General features: G+C 36.2%; 1 protein-coding gene across 2 annotated transcripts in view; it reads left to right on the top strand.

Moving 5' to 3' along the window:
- LOC111148314 (EGF like repeats and discoidin domains 3) overlaps window positions 1–24,404 on the top strand; it is a 415,586-nt gene that overhangs the window by 278,276 nt on the left and 112,906 nt on the right. The window lies entirely within an intron of this gene.

Genomic DNA, 24,404 nt, shown 5'->3' with positions numbered 1-24,404 from the left:
AGGTTAAGATTTTAAGTGCCTTGTAGTTCATTCAGTTCCCATTATCTTGTGACTATTACCAGAGTGATTTTTTAGTTTACGATACTGTTAAAAGTGAATTAGAAATTATCTGAATTAATTGAAAATAGTGACTTGCTATTGTCATGAAAAAAATAGAACAGTCAACATTTCAAATCTCTGGTTTTACAAAGTACCTTGATCATATTCATGGAAAACTTAGGCCAGTTCCCTCTTCGTATCTCTCCATGTGACCATCGAGTCAGCCTCTGGGCTTTCTCTTCCAGTTTCTGGCACTTGGGACCAAAGGAGTCACCTTTCAGAGTTTCTTATTGTAACTTCTCTTACATTGCTTGATGCAGTCCTCATAATCCTGTGATTGTGAATACAGCTTCACTGAAGGTGTTAAACCAGATCATGAGAACTGCCGATGGGAAATGCGGTTTATGAATTAGAGTTAGCCACTGCGTCCAATGCAACAATTCTCCCTCATAGGGCCAGGGCAGAGGGCGTCTGCTGGCGGTCTGTCCTGAGTCCCTAGAGGTGAGAAATGCAGAGAAGCAGGAGGAAAAGTGAAAGTCTGAGCTAAAGGTTTGATTGTCTTTTCATGTTTATCTTCTGTGAACCAGTGGGATTACTGTTTGGATTAGGCTGAAGGAATCCCTTATTTCCACCATAGACACTGAACAAATTTGTTCTGCCCCAACACCTTACTGAAAACCCCCTTGTTTTGAAAATGTGACCAAATACAGAGCCACCAGACAGATTCTGAAAGGTTTATTTTCTTGAGACAGTGGTTAATTTGAGAGCATTTTGGTTTGGGGGAGTTTGTTGTTGTTTAAAACTCACTGAATGTGGTTAGGCTTAAGTTCAGAAAAAAGTTACTATATTCGCCTATAGTTAGGTTATAAGGGAGTCTCAATACCAATAATATTATATATATTAGCTTTAAAATAATCTAACAGCTAGCACTGTGTATCTTACAATCGCTTTACATACACTGACTACCTATTTGCAGCTCATTGGTATTGTTCTTCTCCCCATCATTCAGATAGGGAAATCTACGCACAGAAAAGGAAGTTGTCCGAATTCACTAAAATAGTAAGTTGCATGCTTGGGATTTACACACAGGAAGCTTGTGTGAGAGGCCAGTGCCAAACTACCCATAACCTCTGTACAATACTTTCTTTGACAGTTCTTCAAAGTTCTCTCTTCCTTTTTTTTTTTTTTTTTTTTTGAGGACGAGAGGGGCAGTCATAGTGGGCAAGAGGAAGCCCAGCATTTTTTTTAAGGCTTTATTAAGTGCCTGTTGTATCCAATAAAATTTATATTTGCCCATAAGCAAGCAATCCACCTCTAGCTAGGACAGCAGTTCTCAAAATTAAACTACATAAAAAGTATCTGGAGAGCTGTTTAAATATGGTCCTCATCCTTAGAGTTCCTGAGTTTGTGGTTCAGAGTTGGGACCTAGGGCACCTCACAATGAACAGACAGGCCACGTGAATTTTGATATTGGTGATTTTGAGGAAAAAAAGCAGTAATCACTACACTAATGGAGCTCACACTAGTCTTCGTGTGAGAGACATACTTCCCATTGGATGTGCCCCTTTCACTATTAGAAACAAATAAATTAAGATATCAGAGAACAGTATATTGCTCTTAAAAATGAGACATTGGTGTGAAACATTTTAAAGTAATGGATGGCATGGAAAATTCAGAAATCCAAGATGTAATTACCTAAATTGCTTTGGTGATATTTTATTACTAATCTGCCTATATCCATGTCTGCCATAAGTAGAATCCCCATTCTTCTATGAACTAGATGTAGTAAAGCATAATTGTTTTTATAGGATTTTTATCTGTAACTTGAGGTCTTCAATAATTAAGTCATAATTAAATAGTAAAAGGATTATTAAAAAAAAATTCACATCTCTGTAAGACCAGGCTTTAAATGTTTTCTTGTTAAATCCTCAGCTGGTCTTAGGAGTTTTTAAGGAAGAAATACTTATTCTCTATGCAACCAGAATATAATGAAAACATCAAAAAGATATTTCATTTTAATTATTAAAAGTGAATTTAGTTTATTCACCATTTTTGAGGAGGATGTTAAGGAAGTTCTTCCAGAGGGAGAGAGAACAGAATGAACAAAGTCTCAAGGGAAATGGAGGGACTGGTCTTTACTGAAGAGATGGGCACATGTAGGGGACTAGGAGATAAAGGTCTGCAAAGGTAAGGAGACACCAGAATGTGCAAATATATCAGTGTCCAGTGAGGTGGCACTTGATGGCTGTTAAAGGGTTTTCAGCAAGGTGTTGACCATGTCAGAACTCGAGTTCAGGAAGGTGACCTGTCAGTGTTTAGGAGGAAGTTAGCAAAATTTCATCAAATAAACATCATGCTTAATGCAGAGACAAGCCTAGAAGCAGGCATTCCAGTTAGGAGTCTTTTATAGCTAACTGCCCAAGGAGAACCTGAATTACAGTAGCAGCTGTTGAAATAAAAATAAAAGATTAAATTGTAAGAGGGCTTGAGGGTGCAGCACTGACGATCGAATTGTGTGTTAGGGGAGAGGAGGAAGGAAAAAGAAATTGAGAAAAATTAAACTCCAGGGTTTTGAGCTTACGTGTGAGTTTGGTACCATTAATAGAAATATAGAAATCAGGAAAAGGAGATGGTGTGACTGGAAAATGATGACTATATTTTGAGTTTTAGTTTGATTTACTTAGAGAAAATCCTAACAGTGTCAAGCCTAAAGTTGGAAGAGTGATAGTTTGCTGCTCTGTACAGTTATTGGAAGTAGATTATGTGGGCACCACTGCCATGAGATACTTTCTTATCCTCATTGGCCATTGTGGGTCACATGGCCACACCTAGTGGAATGGAAAATAAGGTGATGTCCACTTAGAGTTGAAATAGATATTTGAGGGATGCCTGGGTGGCTCAGTCAGGTAAATGTCTGCCTTCGGCTCAGGGTCCTGGGATCAAACCCCACATCAGGCTCCCCACTCAGTGGCAAGTCCGCCACCCTTCCCCCTCTCCCTCTATGATCTCTCTCACTTTCACTCTCTCTCAAATAAATAAATAAAATCTTAAAAACAAAATATTTGAGGGGACAGATAGGAACCCTAAAATGAAATATCTTCCCCAAACGAAAGCTTTTTCTTCTAATTCCATTCCCATCAAAAATGTTTATAAGACAACAGTTTACCCGGGAGCACCATTGTGCAGGACCCTTGGGAAGAAAAGAACTGACCTTTGAGCTTCTGAATAACTGTAGCCATTCTACATGAATGCCTTCTTCAGGGCTTTTCCTTTCCATGCCATAGGCTGGTTCCAAATTTTCTCCATGTGTTTGTTTTTAATGTTGTTATTGCTGTGGCTGCGACTATTTTCCCCAGAATTGATATAGTTAATTAAAATAGTAGCTATTTCAGCCTAACGTTGGTGTACTTAGTGTAGATTGTTTTATTGTGTTGTGATTTTTGGTTCTTTAAAAAATAATAAAGGTCTCCTTTTTTCCACAAATGGGCTCTCAAATTTCTTGCATCTGTTATATATTTAATGCTTCAGTAGCTTTGAAATATTTTTCCTGGGTTCATAATACATGGGCTATATTTTCATTTCTCAGATTTAAAAAACTGTGTTAAACCCAGGTCTCCTTAGTTTATTACTATCATTAGTGCTGTTAAGAGATACAGTGCTGAATTTCAAAAGTAGATGTGAATTTTTATATCTTAGTTTTCCTAGCAGGAGCCCAACCTAAGCCAGTATTTTTACATAACAGCAGCTTTCAAGAAGCTCTTAAACTGAAATGTGATTATCATGCAGAACAAAAAAACACATAAGACATTTTTATATTAACCAGTGGATCTTAGCTTTCCTTTTCTTAGGAGCATTAACCCAGATTTGGAAAGATGTATATAAATGCTGAAAGAAGAGTTCATTATCTGATATTTCTTTCAGAATGTTTTTGTTAGTTTCAGATCTGTTGGCAACAACCTAGTATTTGTTGAGCAGCTACTATTTGCGGACAGCCATTGGGGCAACAGACAAATTTTTGTGCTCATGTGGAGCTTATCTAAGTAGATAAAACTTTTTAAATTATCTTATGTGGAATGTTCTACTTCATTGTATGGATATTTGAGAGGGAAAAAGCTATTTGATTTAATTCAATGAACAATTGAATTCTTAACTAGGTGCTTTGGGAAGAGTGGAAAATTTACCATGTGAGTTCTAGCCACATGGGATTTTTTTGAAGTGTACTCCCTTCTGCTTCCCCAAGCTTAGAAAAAACATCTTTGAAAGTGACCTCCAACTTCATTTAAATTAATAAATTCATTCACTGAATATTTTCCACGTGCCAGTTACTGTTCTAGAGCTGCCTTCTCAAGGCAGCCTTTTTAAACTCCACCCCTCCCCGCAGACTAAATGTGGTTCTCCTAATACATGGTCCTATAGCACTTCGTTCTTTTCTTCTCTAGCACTTGTCACAGCTTATACTTAAAGACTGTATCAGAGATTATTTTATGAGGTAAGCTGCTTGAGGGTAGGGGCGCAATCTGTCGTCTCACTTATATTCTCACCAATCTTTATGACTAAATCTTTAATGAATAAGAACAGAACTGTTCTCATAATCAATGTCCTAAATAAAACTTCCATTTTCCCTTTTTTAAACAAATTTTATTATTTAAGTATAGTTGACATATAGTGTCATATTAGTTTCAGGTGCACAACATAGTGATTGGACAATTTCAACTTTATACAATGTTCACTATGATTAAGTGTGTAGACACCATCTGTCACCATATGTCAGTCTTAAGATATTATTGACTATTTTCCTTGTACTCTTCATCTCCATGACTTATTTTATAACTGGAAGTTTGTACTTCTTAATTGCCTTCACCTATTTTTCTCATTCCACTACCCTCTCCCTTCTAGCACCACCAGTTTGTTTTCTGTATTTATGAGTCTGTTTCTCATTGTTTGCTTGTTCATTTGTTTTGCTTTTTAGATTCCACATATAAGTGAAATCATATTGTATTTTTCTTTCTCTGACTGACTTAACCCACTTAACATAGAATACTCTCTAGGTCCATCCATGTTGTCACAAATGACAAGGGCTCATTCTTTTTTATGGCTGAGTAATATTCCATTCTGTATATGTTATATATATATATCACATGTTATCTCTCCATTCTTCTCTCAGTGGACACTTAAGGTTGTGTAAGCAGTTATATTCTATGGTAAACAATATGGTATTCAAGATCAGTGGTTCTGGATTCAAGTAGCCACTGTCATTTTGAGTACACTTACTTATCCACTCTAAGATAGAAGTTCTTTATATATAAAGTGACAGCAAAAATAGAGTGGCCTTTTAGGATTGATTTGAGGATTATATGATGGATGTTTACTTGCATGTTGGCTATATAGCAAGTAACTAATAAATGTACATTCACACATATTAAAAAATATTTGAGAGTTGTATCTAAGACTTTTAACTGTCTCCCTATATCTTTTCTTGTTTCTGTAGCAAGAGGATTAGTAGCTAAGCAATTTTTACCTCAGATAGTTTAAGTCTGTAGGATTCTGTATATTCTGTATAAAAATATGTTCTTTTAGGCTGTATTTCCCAACCTCCCACTCCACTATGGCCATATGACTCACAAGGGGCCAAAGACATAGAAGCAAAAGTTTCACACGGTGGTTTCTGGGAACGTTCCTTAAGATACAAATCCCACCTGCCCTCTTCATCCCTTTCTCCATTTTGCTACTGAGAATTCAGATGCTGCCATCTTGGACAATGAGATCAACGTTACATAAAGTGTCAACAAGCTGGAAGGTTCCTGGGGCCCTTATATATCAGCCCCTTCTGCCTAGTCATAATCTGGCTTTTTGTCACAGCTGAACCAAATCATACTTAATATGAGTCTGTCAGTAGCATGTTCAGTATTAGATCCAAGGCAGAATGTTTTAATGCCATTGTGATAATGTTTAAGTATTACATATAAGTGCAAAGGGATTCATATAAAATGAGACTTACAGAGCAGATAAGTTTTCAGATTGCTGCAGTGGATGAAGGAGGCCTTTCAGGTGGACAGACATAGAAAAGAAGAATTACCTTTTTGTCTAGCCTCACCAGACCTCTCATTATCCCTAAGCATAGTGGGCACTCCACGTTTTGCACTCTCTCTCTTTCTCTGAGTCTTTGAGGACCATTCAGTCCTGATCTGTGAACTTGGGCAGGCCCCCTGACATTTCTGGGCCTTGGTTTCCTTTTTCCAGTATGAAATGATATTCTCTTTATGTCCATGTCAAGGCATTTGTCCCCTTATCATTTATATCATTCTGTTTTGTTTTGTAGTTAGTTATCTGTGTGTCTTACTCTTTCAATTACATGTGACAGGTGCAAAAATCTTTTCTGTTTTTACATTTCCCACTGTATCATCACTAAGTTTACAGATTATAGACATGCAAGAAATAATGGATGAATTAAATCCATTTAAAGATTATATAGAGATATAAAGGCACATGTGATAATAAACAGAAATACAGCTGGAAAACTGAGTTGTACGATCTCATAGAAATCTGTGCAGGCCACGGCAGAAAACATACATATTTTGGGTAGGAGGGAAAAGCCACTGAAGTTTTGAAAACAATGAAGTGATTTAACAAAGGAAAAAAACCTATAGTTCAAGCTACCAAAAAAAAAGTATAATTTAGTTTGCCTAAATTTGCCTGTACAAATGATACAATCAATACCTTTTTAGAAGATTTCCTAATTACCATTATATGCTCAGCAAAACTATTATTTTAAAATAATCAAATACATTCTCTTTTCTTCCTCATAAATTTCAAGTAATTTAATGTTTTACCTTATAGAATTGTCTGGTAGTGTTGAAACTATATTTCTTTGAAAACATGTTAAAGTGTTGTTTTTCCATGTTATTAAGGAGTTGCTGTTGGACCAGAGTGCTATGTGGGGAGTAGAATTTTTTTCTGTGGTTGGTTTTATTCTTTGTGTATTCTTCTCCTTACTTCTAAGGGAGCAGAGACAACCAAAAGTCCCCCATCATCTTTCCCTGTTGGCCCAAACAGAAGACCAGAATTGTCCAACTAATTTCTTAAGGTCATATAAAGAACAAATGAAATAGTGTATCATGTGTATAAAAGAAATTTGAAAAGTAAAATTAAAGAAATAGACTCTGGTGTGCCCAATCTGTGTGAATTAAAGAATCACTTTGTTCTTTTTATTATTTTTCCACATTTGGAAATGAAAGTTCCGTTTCTTCCCTGGGCAAAATGGTAAGAATAGGGAACAATTATTAAATGCTTAAAGATGATAGATAGGTAAGGGTAACATCATCTTTTATACTCAGACAACCCTGGGGCACCTTGGTGGCTCTGTCAGTTAAGCAACTGGCTTTGGCTCAGATCATGAACCCCGGGGTCCTGGGATCGAGCCCTGCATCCAGCTGCTTGCTCAGTGGGGAGCCTGCTTCTACCTCTGACTCTGCCCTGCCCCTCCCTCTGCTTGTGCACATGCTCTCTCTCTCTCTCTGTCAAATGAATAAATGAAATCTTAGATAAAGTACTCAGACAACACTGTGAGTTAGATAACACCTCATTACCATTGTATGGATAAAGAAGTTCTGGTTTTCAGAGGTTAAGAAAATTGCCCCAGGCCATGTTAGGATGTATATTAGGGCACACCTGGCTTATCAGCCTGGCTTTTCAAAAACAAGCATCTTGCTATTAAGTGCCATGATCTACTCCTACCCCAAAGAAACAGAAATTATGTTGTTCCCTCCAGTGTCTTCCGATGGAGACAGGCAATTTGGGGACTTAGCACTCCTTTCTGCTAATCAGCACCCAAGAAGGAGGGGCCTGCACATCCTCCAGATGTGTGGAACAGGACTCCCAGTTGCCAGGCTTTGCTTTCTTCATTTCTCATCTTTCCATTTTTTTATAGCACCGCTGTTTTCCCTGACGCTAAATACTGAGATGTCCTGATCTCAGCAAGTCCAGTCCCAGATGTTGGTTTGTTGTGAAAAACTCTGACCTCAAATTTCAGGATTTATTTGCTCATAAAGGTATTCAAAATGTTACAACAGTTTAGGACATTTCACCATTCCATTTATTATTCAAAAATAATGATATATTTAAGGGTAGGACCCATAACTATAGAAATACAGTGCAAATTAAAAATTAATCCTTACTATAGAAATTCATAAGCAGGCAGAAGAATTAAAAAATATTACTTGCTTCTTCTATGGTGACTTCGCTCTAGACCACAATGAATCTTTTGTATCTGGTGACATTTTAAGAGAGTGTGGAATATTGCTAGTGTGTGTCTGATTTTGGATTCATTTTAAAAAATATTCTTTTGGCATGTCTGAAATTAGATAATCTGGTTAGTCCACTTTAGTAGCATGCCTAACACCTGCCTTTAGGTCTGGAGTAACAATTTCATCATGAGGAGAAATAACCAAGCACTGTTTGGTTTGTCTATTATACAAAATTTTTGAGTCCTAGAGTTCTCAAAAAAAAAAAAAAAAAAAAAACCCATGAAATTAAAGTCCATTTTGTTATTGTTCAAGGCCTATGCTGATATATTCCAATATGGCAATACAATTTAACTTCTGAAATATAGTTATTTAGTTTTATTTTTGAAACACAGATGTAAGATTATACTTATTTAGACTAAAATAAAGTCAGAAAAACACAAAGAATATAGAAAGTTATTACTTGATAATCGGTACTACATCTGTGTCCCAGAGCTTTCCAGTCTTGCTTGTTAGCCCTCTTACTGCTTTTTTTGGTTAATTCATTCATATTGCACAATGCTAGAAAAATAATATCCTAGAAAACTTGCCATCTTTTGTGCTTTGAGCATATGTTTGCTTTGTAGACTTTTTTCTTCAGTACATGAAAATGAAGATTATCATGCCATTCTGCTTTCCACAAGTACTTTTAAGTTTTTATTATGTGATATTTGGTTTTGTCTTGATGTTTAATTGATCCCGTGTCAGCTTTTAAAATTTAAGGACATTTGCTGCTCCTACCAATAGTATCTTACTCAGTGGAAAAGTATAGAATGTTCCTATAGCAAAACTTGGAAATTCTTCTGTTGACGTTGTTGTTTGTATGCTACAAATAATACAATGAATTAAGAAAAATCAGAGGGCACGTTGGGATAGTGCATTCTTGTCTGCCTACTAATCCTTCCCTGTCCTGGATATGGATACTGGCATCAGGGGACTCTCAGTTTTGGCTAAGACTATACGTAAAGTAACTGGATATCTGGTTTTTATTTTTGTTTATATCTATATTGTTGTTATATTGATTTACTCAGCATTTTCCCCAGTCCTGTTCACTTTGAAGACCACTCATTGAGGTGTCTGAAGCAGAAGAGAGCTTTCACATGAACTCTGCATGGAAATTCCTCCCACAGAAGAGCTGTGCCACCTACAGGAATATACAAAGTGTAGTCTTACCCTTAGGCTCCCCCATCCCTCTCCCTTCATAGCACACTCACTTGGGCCCCTGTATTTAGGCATCAAGGATTTTTTTTTTTTCTTTTGGGTAGCACCTCATGCTTTTTTAAATATAGAGATTAGCAAAGTTACCTTATTTTCATTATTTCTAATGTATTTTTATTGGCATTAGCATTCCTGCTTAGGTCTTGACATCATTTTCTCTTTTTATTCCTCTGGTTTCTTCTCTAACTTCTCCTACCTGTGCTTCGTAGTTTCTCTATTTTTCTCCTCCCTTCCATCTTTTTACTGAATCTCTTCAGGTTAACTTCAGGGCTTTTTATAAACAGTGACTCCTTGAATTTTTGCCCTAGCCATATGAAGTAACCAAGAAAGAGGCAAAAATTCAAAATTCAGACCATATGAATTAAAATCTGTACTTCAAACCATAGACCTTAGAGTGTTCTACACTCCTTTTATCGACACTATTGCACTGAACTTAATATACAGGTAGAAGTCTTTAAACAAAATAGGCACAGTTCGGTTTACTTCTGAATGCGAAACTGTGAATGTCAAAGCATGTGAAGAAGGTCTACCCACAGCAAGTACCAAGAAAGATGAGTACGGTATAGCAAGAGTCCTGTAGAAACAGGTGGAAATACAGAGAAAACGGTTATGCTAGGCCAGGGCTCTTGGAACAACCAACAGATTACACCCACGACAGTGCACTGCTTCTGTTGCGTGCTGTTTAGTGGATGAGGTGTTTCACTTTGATTGGAAGCTTCACCAGGTGCAAGGAGTCATAAAGAGATTAGTGTTTTAGGTCTGTTCACATGTGTTCTTTTTCCATCTCTTTTTAAAGAAGACAGTTAAATTAATTGAACAGATGTCAAAGCCTGGCTGACACTCAGAATAGTGAAGGACAGTTGAGAAGCCTTCTTATTTGGAGCTTCAGAACTAAATATTTGGTTAGCTAATAAAAATTAATTAAAAAAAAACATTTAAATTCTGTTTTATGTTTCTTGGATGAACCACACCCATAAAGCATTAATAATACTTCAGTTCTTATTTCTTTGCTTAAACCTACTGGTGAAGTTATTCAAGTGTAGAATCCTAGATATTAATATCCTAGATAATAGTTCCATTAATATCTTCGATAATAGTTCTATTAATCATTTCTCCCAGTGTTATCGTTTGTTTTTAGTAATTTGCCTTTCCAAGATCTTTCAAAGCTTTTTCATGTTTTCATAGGCAAAAAAAACCCTCTCCTTTCCCGGTTACATTTTAGCAATTATGTTTAATTAAATTACATAATTAAAATAACAAGCACAACTTGAAAAAACGTTGGAGAACAAACACAACTGACTCATGGTTAGTGTGCAGGTCAGCTGGCAAGAATGTGGGTGGTTGGTCTGGCCAAGAAGAGCCCCAAAGTGCCAGGAAGTGTAGAGCAGAGAGTGTGTTGAACAGTGGGAATGGAGAACGTCAGGTGACTGGGTTTTTGGTGATCTGGAGGTTGTTTAAGGGAAATTCTGTTACAGCAACTACGGCCGGTCCTGTCCAAATGGTAAGCTCTGCACTCTTGCTCGGAGTTGTTCTTTTCATCTTGATATACTTCAAACAAATGCCTTCCTCCTTAGGCAATATTCATATTCCTCCTTACACGCCACCAGCAAGGTCTCCACAGAGGATGTGGAAGAGAGATTCAATAAAATACATTAATAAGATCATTCTTGAACCAACAGAGGAGTTCCAATTCCCCGTCATTTTTAACGAGAATCTTCTGATGATAATGTTCCTGTTTTTTGTTGTTGTTGTTGTTGTTTTTAACCTCTAAGTGACAATCTTTATAATTCAAATATTTAAAACTGCCTGGGAGGCTCAGGTTATTTCTGATATCACACAAAACAGATGGTTACCTTTTCTTTTTGCCTGAAGCCTACTTGTATTCCAAGACCCTACCCAAAAGTCCTCCTAGGAGGATTGTCTTTGCTGTGAACTGTGCATGCTTAAATGAGGTTTGATTATGAACAATAACGTGAATTTGAAAAAAAATCATTTACAAATATAACAGTTTAAATGGTATCAGTGCAAAATCATTATGTGGAACTTTCAAATAAATATCGATACTCACATATTTGCAGATACTTGGTGTTAGGAAAAAGAGCTAATTGAACACACGGGGTTTTTTGTGTCACCACCAGAGGTAGAATGCTAGTACATAAAATAAAATCTCTGTTAAGATGAAAGTATTGTGAATAATGACAATTTACAATTTTAGGTTCTCTAATTTCTCTAATTACATATTTTCTTTAAAATAATCATATGATGGGGCGCCTGGGTGGCTCAGTGGGTTAAAATAATCATATGAAAAATTATGTTTTTAACTCAGTAGAAGGACCACTGATGTTCAAGTGAAAAACTCATTTCTTGAAATTGAAAGGTGGTTATAGTTTGGTGGTTCTTCCTTTGTGTTTTTCTCTTAGTTTAAGGGTGAATGTATGCATATCTAATATACAGTAAAAGCAAATTCCTCATGTTGTATTTTTAGCAATTCTAATGATGGAATATATATGAGTCTCACTCTTCTAGCATATCCTTTTATTACTTAATCTTTCACCTGATGCTTTTATTTATATGATAATCTAAAACCCTCATCATTAAAAAGAAAAAATAATACTTCAGAAATTTCTATTCACTACCGCTTAGTAATCAATTTAAACAAATTGCCTGTTTTATGCAAATTATGAAAACATTGGTATATATAATGATTTCTATAAAATATTATTATGTAAGTAATCTATATATAATACCCTGCTATTTAATCTTTGAATCTGCATTTTTATATAGAAACTCACAAACCGGGGCACCCGAGTGGCTCAGTGGGTTAAGCATCTGACTTGGCTCTGATCCTGGAGTCCTGGGATCAAGCCCCACATCGGGATCCCTGCTCAGTAGGGAGTCTGCTTCTCCCTCTGCCCCTTACCCTGCTCATGTTCTCCTCTCGCTCTCGCTTTCTCTCTCAAATAAATAAATAAAAGTGTTTAAAAACAACAACAAAAAAGAAACTCACAAACTACTTCTTGTGTGTGCCTCGATAATCATGAAGTAAATAACCACTAAGGTTTGATTATTAACATGATTTTCCTAAGAATAAGCTATGTATCAGGCATTTACTTTCTTGCTAATTGATCTTATTAAATTAATTAAATGAGGAGACCATTAAATTGAGCTGGCTTTAATATCTTAGCAGTCTAAGTAAGCAAACCAAAACCTAAGTCTGTAATGAGTTAAGTTTGAGAAATCAAAACCTAAGGACAACCAATCACAAACAGCTAACTAGCTTCCCCAAATAACGCAACTGGTTAAGCTATAGCCAATCAAATAATTTCCTTGCTTTGCTTCAGCCTCTTCCGCATGAAAGTCTCTTCCCTAACCCCTCTTGGCAGAACACTCCTAACCATTTGCGGATGGGTGCTGCCCCATTTGAATTTATTTTTGTTCAAATAAACTCTTGAAAATGTTGGGGTGCCTGGGTGGCTCAGTTGTTAAGCATCTGCCTTCGGCTCTGGTCATGCTTCCACGGTCCTGGGATTGAGTCCTGCGTCAGGCTCCCTGCTCAGCAGGAAGCCTGCTTCTCCCTCTCTTGCTTCCCATCCCTCTCCCCCGCTGCTTCTGTTCCCTCTCTCGCTGTGTCTCTCGCTGTGTCTCTGTCAAATAAATAAATAAAATCTTTTTAAAAAAATGTTAATATGCCTCAGTTCGTGTTTTAACAGTCTTCAATTGGGAAATGCTTCCTAAAATTTCCTCAAAAAGGAGTTCTCCCTCCTCCACTTCCTAAGCAGTACAACTTTTAAAAAACTGAATGTTGGGGCACCTGGGTGGCTCAGTGGATTAAAGCCTCTGCCTTCGGCTCAGGTCATGGTCCCAGGGTCCTGGGATCGAGCCCCACATCAGGCTCTCTGCTCGATGGGGAGCCTGCTTCCTCCTCTCTCTCTGCCTATCTCCTCTGCCTACTTGTAATCTCTGTCTGTCAAATAAATAAATAAAAATCTTTAAAAAAAAAAAAACTGAATGTTTATTTTTCAGTTAAATAATAAAGTAATTCCTTTTGCAGACTGTGTTTGTTTGCATTTTGTATTTGGGTTATTGCTATGTAGTGATAGGAGCTACCAGTCAGACTCACACTTGAACATACTGCTTAAGTACATCACAAGCTTCTGGTAACAAGCTTGAGGTGGAGAAAAACAATTAGCTATTCATACAACTACTTTTAAATCCAATTGCTTATTTAATACTGACTTTTGTCTAAATTACAACCATGAATAATTTTAAGTATGTTATTATATAATAAGTATGCTTGAAATGCTTATGCACTGTATTTTATGCTAGGTAATGAGTCCAGAAAATCCTTTTGTATGTAACCAGTGCTATTACATCAGATGGCCATAAGTCATGTTCCTCGAAAAGAGAGGAGTAAATGGGAGGAACCCATGATCCCTTCCCCCCACCTAGGGTAGCATTTGCCAGCGCTGATTTGAGGATGAGTCTCCCTATTTCTTTGCATTGTTATTCATTCCACCTTCCTTCCCATTCCCCTTCCCTTACAGAAACTCAGCCCAGTAGAGCTGATGTGTAACCTGTCATTGTGCCCTTCCTGTATTGATTTAGACAAGTGAATTCTTGGAAAGCATGTGACATTATGTTGTCTATATGTGTTTTTAAATTTATGTGAATGGTATTGTATATATTTCAGTGTTCTTTTTTTTTTTCAATTTTATTTATTTATTTGACAGAGAGATAGAGAGAGAACACAAGTAAGCAGAGAGGCAGGGAGAGGAAGAGAGGGAGAAACAGGCTCTCCACTGAGCAGGGAGCCCCATGTGGGGCTCGATCCCAGGACCCTGGAATCATGACCTGAGCTGAAGACAGATGCTTAACAGCCAAGCAACCAGGCATCCCTCTTTCATTGTTCTTTTTCACACATTCTTATGTTCATTAGATAGCCGTGTATAAATCCACTTCATCACTTCTGACTCTAAGAAAGTATGGCTGTATATGTGTAAGAGTACACACGCATGTGTGCAGGAGCACACGCATAGATTTCATATATTAAATCTTTAAAACCTCTAGGAATAGTCACTGAAGCTGCCTTCTTTGCTAACATAAAAAAATTCTACAGCAAATATTTGTGTGCATTTCTCATTGAACACTTGGGCAACAACTTTTCAGGGTGTAATACCTAGAAATAGGTTGCTTAATTTTGCTAACAACTAACAAACTGAAGTAACTATACCAGTTTATACTCCCATCACCAGCAAAGGAATACTTCACCATTACTTGATATTATCTTACATTTTTGTTTTGCCAGTCTGTTGGCTATAAATTACTATCTTTTCTTTAGTTTGCATTTATTTAATTCATAGTGAGAGTTGGGCTATTGCTATTTTCTTTTCTCTGAATTGCTCTTTAATATCCTTTTCTCCATGTTCTATTGGTTTCTTCATCTCGTGTGTGTGTGTGTGTGTGTGTGTGTGTGTGTGTGTGTGTATAAAAACATTTCTTATATTTTAGATCAGTGCTTCTCAATTACATGTGAGTTCACATATCCCTTTTGGAAGGAGGGGGTCCCAGCCCATTCAGGAGCTTCACAGGTCTACAGTAGTTCCATAATAATTCTAACGCTTTCTTTACCATTTTCACTGTGTTCATATTGTACTGATGCCACAAAGCAACAGTTGGGTAAAACTACTGGTTCCTAGCTCAAATCAAGACAGAAGTACCAAATGGTACTGTTAGTTGTTTAACCATCTCCATCATGCACACATGGGGTGAAAATTTTAAAGAAATTCAGCTCCTTTAAGAATGTCCTTGATGAAGCATTAAGATTATTAATTTTATTAAATGCCAATCCTTGCTGTGTCTTTAATATTGTGCATAATCAATGGGAATTACACAGAAAGCACTTCTAATGAGTATTGAAATATGATTATCTCAAGGAAAAGCTTTTGGGGGATTGTGATCTACAAGCAGAACTGCCCCCCTCCTTCTTATTTGATTTTTTTTTTTAAAGATTTGTTTATTTATTTTAGAGAGAGAGACAGTGACAGGGCAGGGAGAGAGGGAGAGAGAGAATTTTAAGCAGACTCTACCCCAGCACAGAGCCCAACACAGGGCTCGATCCCATGAATCTGAGATCATGACCTGAGCAAAAATCAAGAGTCTTGGCATTTAACCAGCTGAGCCACCAGGCTACCCCAACCCCTCCTTTTAAATACCGTGTTTACCTTAAGGAACAATTGACAAACCATTACTTTTCATTTCAGGATATTTGGCAGAAATTGCCTTGAAAATGAACAGAGTAACCCTGCCTCATTAAAGAAGATAGCATTTGTTGCTAGTGATAAAATTTGAAATTTCAAGTGAAAATTAGACATTTGGAAAAAATATAAGCACTGATCTAAGCTCAGGAGCTTCTAATACTTAAATACTTTTCTGATAAAATTGGTGGTGATCTTAATCAAGGTAACTTTTTGATATCATATAATAAAATGTATTGATATTTAGAGACTCTTCATAGCTTGGTGAGACCATATTTTCCAAATGGCCATTGCATGTTGGTACAAAACCATGTGTAGGTAAAAGATCTATTTAAAGTGCAAGATAAACCGATGGGTTTTAACTTAACAAATATAAAAAGTTCACTGGTAGATTTATCTTAACTTAACAGATATAAAAAGTTCACTGGTAGATTTCAGATTCCACACTGCAACTAAAATTTAAACTATTGTCAAGTTTGTTTGTTTGTTTTAAATCATCTTCCCTGAAGGTCCTTATTTTTATTTTCAGTGTTCCAAGATTCATTGTTTATGCAGCACACCCAGTGCTCCATGCAATACGTGAATACGTGCCCTCCTTAATACCCACAACCAGGCTAACACATCCCCCACCCCCTCCTTTCCAAAACCCGCAGTTTGTTTCTCAGAGTCCATAGTCTCTCATGCTTTGTCTCCCCCTCCGATTGTCAAGTTTTGACATCCTAACAAGGAAAAATATACATGTTATCTGGAAAGGTTATTAAAATTGTCCTTCCTTTTCCAACTACATATCTGTGTGAAACTGCATTTTCTTCATTTACTTCAGCCAAAAAATATCTTGCAATAGATTGAATGCAGCAGCAAATATGAGAACCTACCTGTCTTCTCTTAAGCTAGATACTAAGGAGATTTGTAAAAATGTAAAATAACCTCTCAGTAAATTTTTAGTTTGGGACAATATAATTATTTTTAGAAAAATATGTTGTTTATGTTAAACTATATTTGTTTTATTATTATTTTAAAATTAATTATTAAGTATTTTTAACTTGTCATTTTTAATTTTTAATACAATAAGTATATATATTATATACTCCATATATTACTATTTTACCATATAATTACACACACACACACACACATTCTCACAATGCTGTGTGTGAGTGCATTTGCTCTTTTGGTCCTTCAGTAATTTCTAAGAGTAAAGGGGTCTCGAGACCTAGAAGTTTGTGATCTAGCGTACTAAATAAGCCCCTGTTGGTGTTTGACATTACAAATCTCTCCTCCCTAGCTGTCACCTTTCTATTAATGTTACCTGTAATGTACTTGGTTGAATAGAAGCCTTTAAATTTTTTAAAGGGAGACAATTTCATTTTTCATTTCACATTTTGTGTTTTTCTGGTCTTCTTAAGAATAGCTTCTTCAACTCTGAGGTCACAAAAATATGTTTCTACATTTTCTTCTATTAGATGAATAGTGTTATTTTTCACATTTGGCCCTTAGTACATTTCAGTTCAACCTCATTTTTTTCTATATAGAGTATCAATTTTCCCAACACCATTTACTAAATCTGGCCTTTCCCCTCTGACTTGTAAAGCTTCCTCAAGTGTGAATATATGTCTGGGCTTTTCCTGGACCCCTCTTCCAATTCCAATTAGGTATTTTTCTGTCTCTAGGTTATTTTTTATTTATTTTTGGTTAAAATTGTCTTGAGATGCCTTAATATTTGGCAGATTTCCCCTGTTTTTCATATCTTTTCCAAGATTCCTCTGAGTTTTTATAATGAAAATCTGTTTTTCTATGTATAATTTAAAATAAAATATAGATTTAGAATAAATTTATCTAACAGAATATGGTCCTGGATTTTGGTGAAAACTGCACAGAATTTACAAACAAAATTCAGAGAACAAATTTATTATGTTTATGTAAATTTATTAAGACCATTAAATACTGGTCTTCTGTTGTATCTTTTGGTTAAAAAATATTTCCCATAAGGTCACATTATTTATTAACTTTTTAGATATTTTCTAGAATCACTTAATTTCTAGATATTTTATAATTCCTTTCACTATTAAAAATAACATTGTATTCTCGGGGCACCTTGGTGGCTCAGTGGATTAAAGCCTCTGCCTTCGGCTCAGGTCACGGTCTCAGGGTCCTGGGATCGAGCCCTACAACGGGCTCTCTGCCTGCTTCTCCCTCTCTCTCTGCCTGCCTCTCTGCCTCCTTGTGACCTCTGTCTGTGAAATAAATAAATAAAACCTTTAAAAAAATAACATTTTATTCTCAATCTTTTATTTTTACTTTAATTTATTTATCTTTTGAATAGGTAAGACATCGCATACTTCAAATTTCAAAAACACAGGATACAGTACTGTCAACGTTATCTTCCCTCTTTTCTCTCCCCAAGCTGTTTACCACCTTTTAAAGAAACCTCTATTAACCAGCTTTTTGTTTTTGCTTCAGAAACATTATAAACCTGTACAAGAAAATATGTATATGTATTATTTGCCCTTTACAGTACTATAAACAGAAGTATATGACGCACATTGTTCTGTTGTAAACGTCTCACTGCTTTTTCCATGTAATTTCCAGATAATTGTAGATACTCTTCTTTGATACCATACCAAAACTTGACAAGTAGTAATTTCTTAAATCACACGCTAAGAGCTCTCTCTCTTTCTCTCCCTCGCCCTCTTGCTCTCTTCCTCCTACCTTCCCTCATTCTTGATTTTTTTCTTTACAGCTGAACAGTGTTCCATTTTCTGGACTTTTCCATAATGAAATGACTTAGACCCCTATGGAGAGACATTTTAAATCATTTGAAATTCTGTTCTGTTATACACAGTGTGGAGGGAACAACCTTGTACCTACATCAGTTTGCCTATGTATGATTAAACTTGTAGGCTGCATTCTTAGAATGAAATCTCTGAGTTTAAGAAAATGTGCATTTGTCATTTATTTCACGTCACTAAATTCATAAAAGTCCTTCATAAAAAACTGTCATTTATACTCCCACTAGGAATGTACAAGCTTGCCTGTTTCTTTACACTTTAACAAATATTGTGTAATATTGTGTGAATTATAGTATCTTGGGGTAGATTTAATTTGTATTATGAGTACGATTGAGTATCTTTTCAAATGTTTAAGATCCATATGTATTTCCTTTGATGTCAACTAACAAAATCCCTTGCCCAGGTTTTTCTATTGAGTTGTTTTTTTACCTATTAACAAATAAGATCTCCAAGTTTCTTCGATTAATCAGCTCTTTGCTATAATATGATTTGGAAAATATTAGTCCCATTTGTCCTTTGTATTTTACTTTATTTTGCTTTTTATCTTAAAGAAAATTTTAGTTTAATAACATTTTAAAACTAGTGCCATGATTAGAAAGTCACTTTCCTCTCAGATTATTTTTAATTCAGTATTCTCCTCTGGTCCTTCAGTGGTTTGTTTGTTTGTTTTTCATTTAAGTATTTAATTTACCTGGACTTTACTCTGGGATAAAAGGACAGATATTGATCTAAATTTATTTATTTAAGATGTCTACCAAATTATACCAATTCAGTTGTTGAATATTCTATTTTTTTCCACTGATTTGAATATCACTTACTTCATATATAAAATTTCCTTACATAGTGAGGTCTATTTATTGATTTTCTACTTTGTTTTATTGATCTGTCTGCTTTTACATGTGGCACTATCACACTATTTTAATTGTTTATATTTTTTAATTAATTGCTGATACAGATTAAATGTTGATCTCACATTAAGCAAATCTGCAGAACTTTTTCATTAGTTTTTTTATTTATTGCCTCCTTGAATTCTCAAAGTAAACTGTTACATCATCTGTCAGTATGGACAGTCTCTGTATCCCATTCTGCTGACTTCTGGAAGGAATTTCATAATCTGTCTTGGGCTGACTAGTTTATTCTGAAGCCCTGCCTCTATGCTTGAAATCACCCCATTGAAAACCTTATGTAGCTTAATTTTAAACTTTTTTTCACTTTAATTTTATTTTTTATTCTCCGTATTTCCAACTGGTTCTTTTTTTTATTTCAGTCTTATGTTTCAAAAATGTCCTTATCTTCTTAGGGGATTTTTTTTTTAACTTTAAAATCTTGATCTTTCAGTTCTATTAGATTAGTTTTTCCAGTAATAGTTCTGTTTTTGTTTTCTTCATTTGATTGCAATGCTTGCATTTCTCAGAGAGTTCATGTTCATATCTTGGCTGGTGATACACCTGAACGGAAGGGGAAACCCTGTCCTAGCTGCAGCTGTTCCAGGTAGATTGAGGTGGGGCAAAGAGGGGGCTCCATGACAGAGTTATAATCTGTAGTTATCCCAAATCCCTCTTCCCCCTGCTTCATTTGCCCCAGACACTGTTTTATCAGCATCTCCATTGCTCCATTTTACCTCCTTTGTGCAGACAGGGATGCGGACTGCAGAGGAGGAAACACGCAGACCTGTAGTGATTGCAGGATCCCCATCCCAGCCTGGCCCACACGTCACAGCAGCCTCCCCCTGGCAGTGGACTGGAAGTGGGTAAATCAGGAAGGAGCCAGACTGCAAAATGAGAAGGAGAAATAGCAGATTTAGAAAGCTCTTCCCAAGCCTGTCTCCCATCACTAGCCCTTGGAGTTTTCCCCACATCCCAAACATAGAGACATGTACTGGGATCTCGAAAACTCCTATTACACTAAGGGTTTCTCATGGTTTTTTGAGTTAGGATTTGATAAATCTCAGTGCCTCCTCAGAAACTTTCTAACATGGAGTATCTCCAGTGCTGGATTCAGGGGGTCTTGTCAGCAACCCATGAATTTTCATTTCCGCATGTTGAAGCTAGTGGTTGGATTCACAAACACACACACACACACACACACACACACACACTTAAACATAGTAGCCCTAAATGTCTTATCAATTCATAGCTTTGGAAGTTATTTCCAAAGGTATTTTCATATGGTTATTATGATTATCAACTCTAATAAATACAGTGTACCTCTCCAAGTCCAAATTCCCTAACATCAAATGGTTAAGGTAGAAAGAATGCTTCTTTTCATTTAAATAACAACGAAAACTGAAAATCAACCCCAAAAGCAAATGTTCCAAGAGATTTCTAGGTGGCAGGTGTTATTAAATTTTTACATGCATTACATCGTATAATCCTCACATTTAATAATTCTATTAAAATCCCTTTTACAAGGGAGGAAATTAAATTTCAGACAGCTTAGACAAGTTGTCTAAGATTATATTGGTGGAAGTGACAAAAGCCAGAGATGAGACTGTCAGTTCTTTTTTGCCTTTTGCCTGGTCTTTGCATGGGTTCTAGGCATTCTAGGTCCAGATTATGTTTCTTAATATTTATAGGGGATACCATTCACTCAAAATACCCTAAATACAGTTCTGTTTTTTAAGGCCATGCAATCTACCAACTTCCCAGTAGAATAATAATTTCTCTGAAATCAAATTAGTAAATGAAAATAATCATTGTATATTTGAATATCTGTCAAGTTCAGGGAGTAATTTTGGAATTTCTGGTGCAATCCCTGGTAGATCTTTAACATGGTATCTGGAGTGGCTCATACAGGCAGAATAAGCAGAATAAAAGGCAGTTCTCCTTATAGCCAATGTCATTTTAGAAAGAGATCATAGCATAAAGTTGGAATGTATGAAAGGGGATTACTTGCAACAAGTTGTGTGGTGGAGATGTTTCTAAAATCATGCCATAGCCTTCTTCCAAGGCTCATTTATTTCTCACAGCAATATACATTCCTGGTATTAAACTGGAGTGTAACCATGAGAGTGAAATCTTAGCTGTCTTATATTGAATATCTTATTATCCGAGCTTAAGAGTGCTAGGTGTATAAGAACTCAAAAATGTAAAACTAGTAAGTGTTAATAATTCCAGAACCTGTGCTCTATAAATTTTTTATTTAATGAAAACAGTGCTGATATTTAATTACAAATACCAACTGAAAGTAGATAGAACCCAAGTTGGGTGCTGCATTATTATCTGGAATTCCAGCTCACTGAGATATACTCTCAGAGCCTATAAATATTAGAGTAAATAGGAATCTTTTAAACTATCATTTCTAATGATTTAGAGAGAAACATGTACACAATTTTTTTTCTGATTGTTATACCTCCACAATTTAAGCTTTAGAAAATGAGTCTACAGCTCATCAGCCAAAACTCGAGCCAAGATAATTTGGCTATCTATAAGAGGTATACACAAGATAATTGAAACAAGATAAAAGATAATTGAAAAGGGATGTTCAACAATATCAAGGTTGGAATTTGACTTCCAAAATGGGAAAAAAGGCGATTCTAAGTGTCCACTATTTATGTTGTGTATATTAAAATGGTTTAGACCATGAAGAGTCTCAGATTAAAAAAAGAAAAAGCAGATCATATGTGAGATATGGAAGATTTTTGCTCTTCCATAGCAATGTGCTAATTTACCTAACATACTGAAATAATAACTATCTTTTGGAGGTCACCTGTTCTAAACTCAAAGTTAAAATTCCAGAATCAATCTTTGGAGAACTATTTGAGACAAATGTTAAGAGCCATAGGTAAAATTTACCTTCATGGAGGATATTCTTTTATTTAGACCTCCAAACAAGAATGGGATATAAAATGTATTCATGTCAGAAATGTTGATGTTGGAGTATTAAAATGAGAAAAGTAAAACTGGACAGCCGAGTCAACTTACTTAGGATTTTAGCAGAAGAGACCAAAGACCCAGAATTTAACAGCAAAATTATTGTTTGTAAATTCTGCATTACAAGAATGAAAAAGGGGCATGTTCATTGGCCAGTAGCTGGGGACTACCCCACCCCAGTTCTTTACTCATCAGAATTCCAGGTTTTCTTTTTACATGAGTCAAGACTGCCTTTTCCCAAGAGAACTGCCTTGTGAACATTGGTTGGGATGGATCCTCATGATGTTCCGTGAGGGAAGATGGGACTGGGAAACTCCCAATGAAGAGGAAGGTAGACTTTGCCCTAGTGGAAAATTTTCCAAAGCCTCAAAGAACATTTGGTACATGAGGGATTCAGGTTTACCCATAACACACTTAACACATTTAAAATCTATAAATCCAGGGGAATAAAACATTGTAGACCTTTAATAAGTCATACCGATTGTATGGGGGTGGGAAGGTTTTAAGGATTGCTTTCTTAGTTCTGATTTTTAACTTTTTGAATATGTAATGTGAATATATATTTAGCTTATAGTTTATAAATGCTGTATATATAGTGACCTATAGAGGAGCTGGTTTCCACATGCACATCCTCTACAAATGTTAATAACTCTTAGTCTCATCACAAAGTGAAAAACGCTAGTCACTAGCATGAATCTGAAGATTTTCTTCTTTGGGAAATGGTATCAGAATTATTAACTTAATATCAGAATATGAGACATTAAAATTGTTGTGATTTGTAATTAATGAGAAAGGAGCTCTATAGCAATTTGTCAAGAACATTTGAGCCAGTACCTTCCCACTTAATTGAAGATTTTATAAACATCATAAGGGCTTTTTTTTTCAGTGTTCCAAAATTTATTGTTTATGCACCATGCCCAGTGCTCCATGCAATACGTGCCCTCCTTAATACCGACCACCAGGCTCCCACCCTCCTCCCCTCCCAAATCCTCAGTTTGTTTCTCATAAGGGTATTTTATTTATTTATTTATTTTTTAATTTTATTTATTATTTGACAGAGAGAGATCACAAGTAGACAGAGAGGCAGGCAGAGAGAGAGAGAGAGGGAAGCAGGCTCCCTGCTGAGCAGAGAGCCCGATGTGGGACTCGATCCCAGGACCCTGAGATCATGACCTGAGCCGAAGGCAGCGGCTTAACCCACTGAGCCACCCAGGTGCCCTCATAAGGGTATTTTAAAGTGAATGGAACAATTGTTTTTAAAAGATTTATTTATTTATTTGAGAGAGAGTATGCACCCATGCAAGCAGGGCAAGGGGCAAAGGGAGAGGGAGAGGGAGAGAAGTAGATTCCCCACTGAGCACAGAGCCCTATGTGGGGCTCCATCCTATGACCCTTGAGATCATGATCTGAGCCCAAATCGAGAGTCCAATATTCAGTTGACTGAGCCACCCAGGCTCCCTGCTAATAGAACAATTTTTAATGATTGCCATATATGAAGAAAATATGTTTCTTACCTTGTGGCATTTATTTATAGAGTATCAGAAGGAGCTCCATATAACTATGAAAAAATATTAGTTTTATTAGATGACTGTTATTCTTGCAGCAAACTATTAAAAGGTGATTTGGAATGGGGAGAATATATGGAGAGAAAATATAGTTAGAAAATCTCCATATGCTTAAATGAAGAGAAAAACAACTATGTGTTGAAAAACCCTCCAATAACCTGTAGGAGAGACTGCAGTATAAAGAGCTGGCAACCGGGGCGCCTGGGTGGCTCAGTGGGTTAAAGCCTCTGCCTTCAGCTCAGATCATGATCCCAGGGTCCTGGGACCGAGCCCCCGCATTGGGCTCTCTGCTCAGCGGGGAGCCTGCTTCCTCCTCTCTCTGCCTGCCTCTCTGCCTACTTGTGATCTCTGTCTGTCAAATAAATAATAAATAAAATCTTAAAAAAAA

This window comes from Enhydra lutris, unplaced genomic scaffold (genome assembly GCF_002288905.1).
Source record: "Enhydra lutris kenyoni isolate GAN:26980312 unplaced genomic scaffold, ASM228890v2 scaffoldscaffold19, whole genome shotgun sequence".
Lineage (NCBI taxonomy): Eukaryota > Metazoa > Chordata > Mammalia > Carnivora > Mustelidae > Enhydra > Enhydra lutris.
This window is presented reverse-complemented; position numbering and strand designations above follow the sequence as displayed.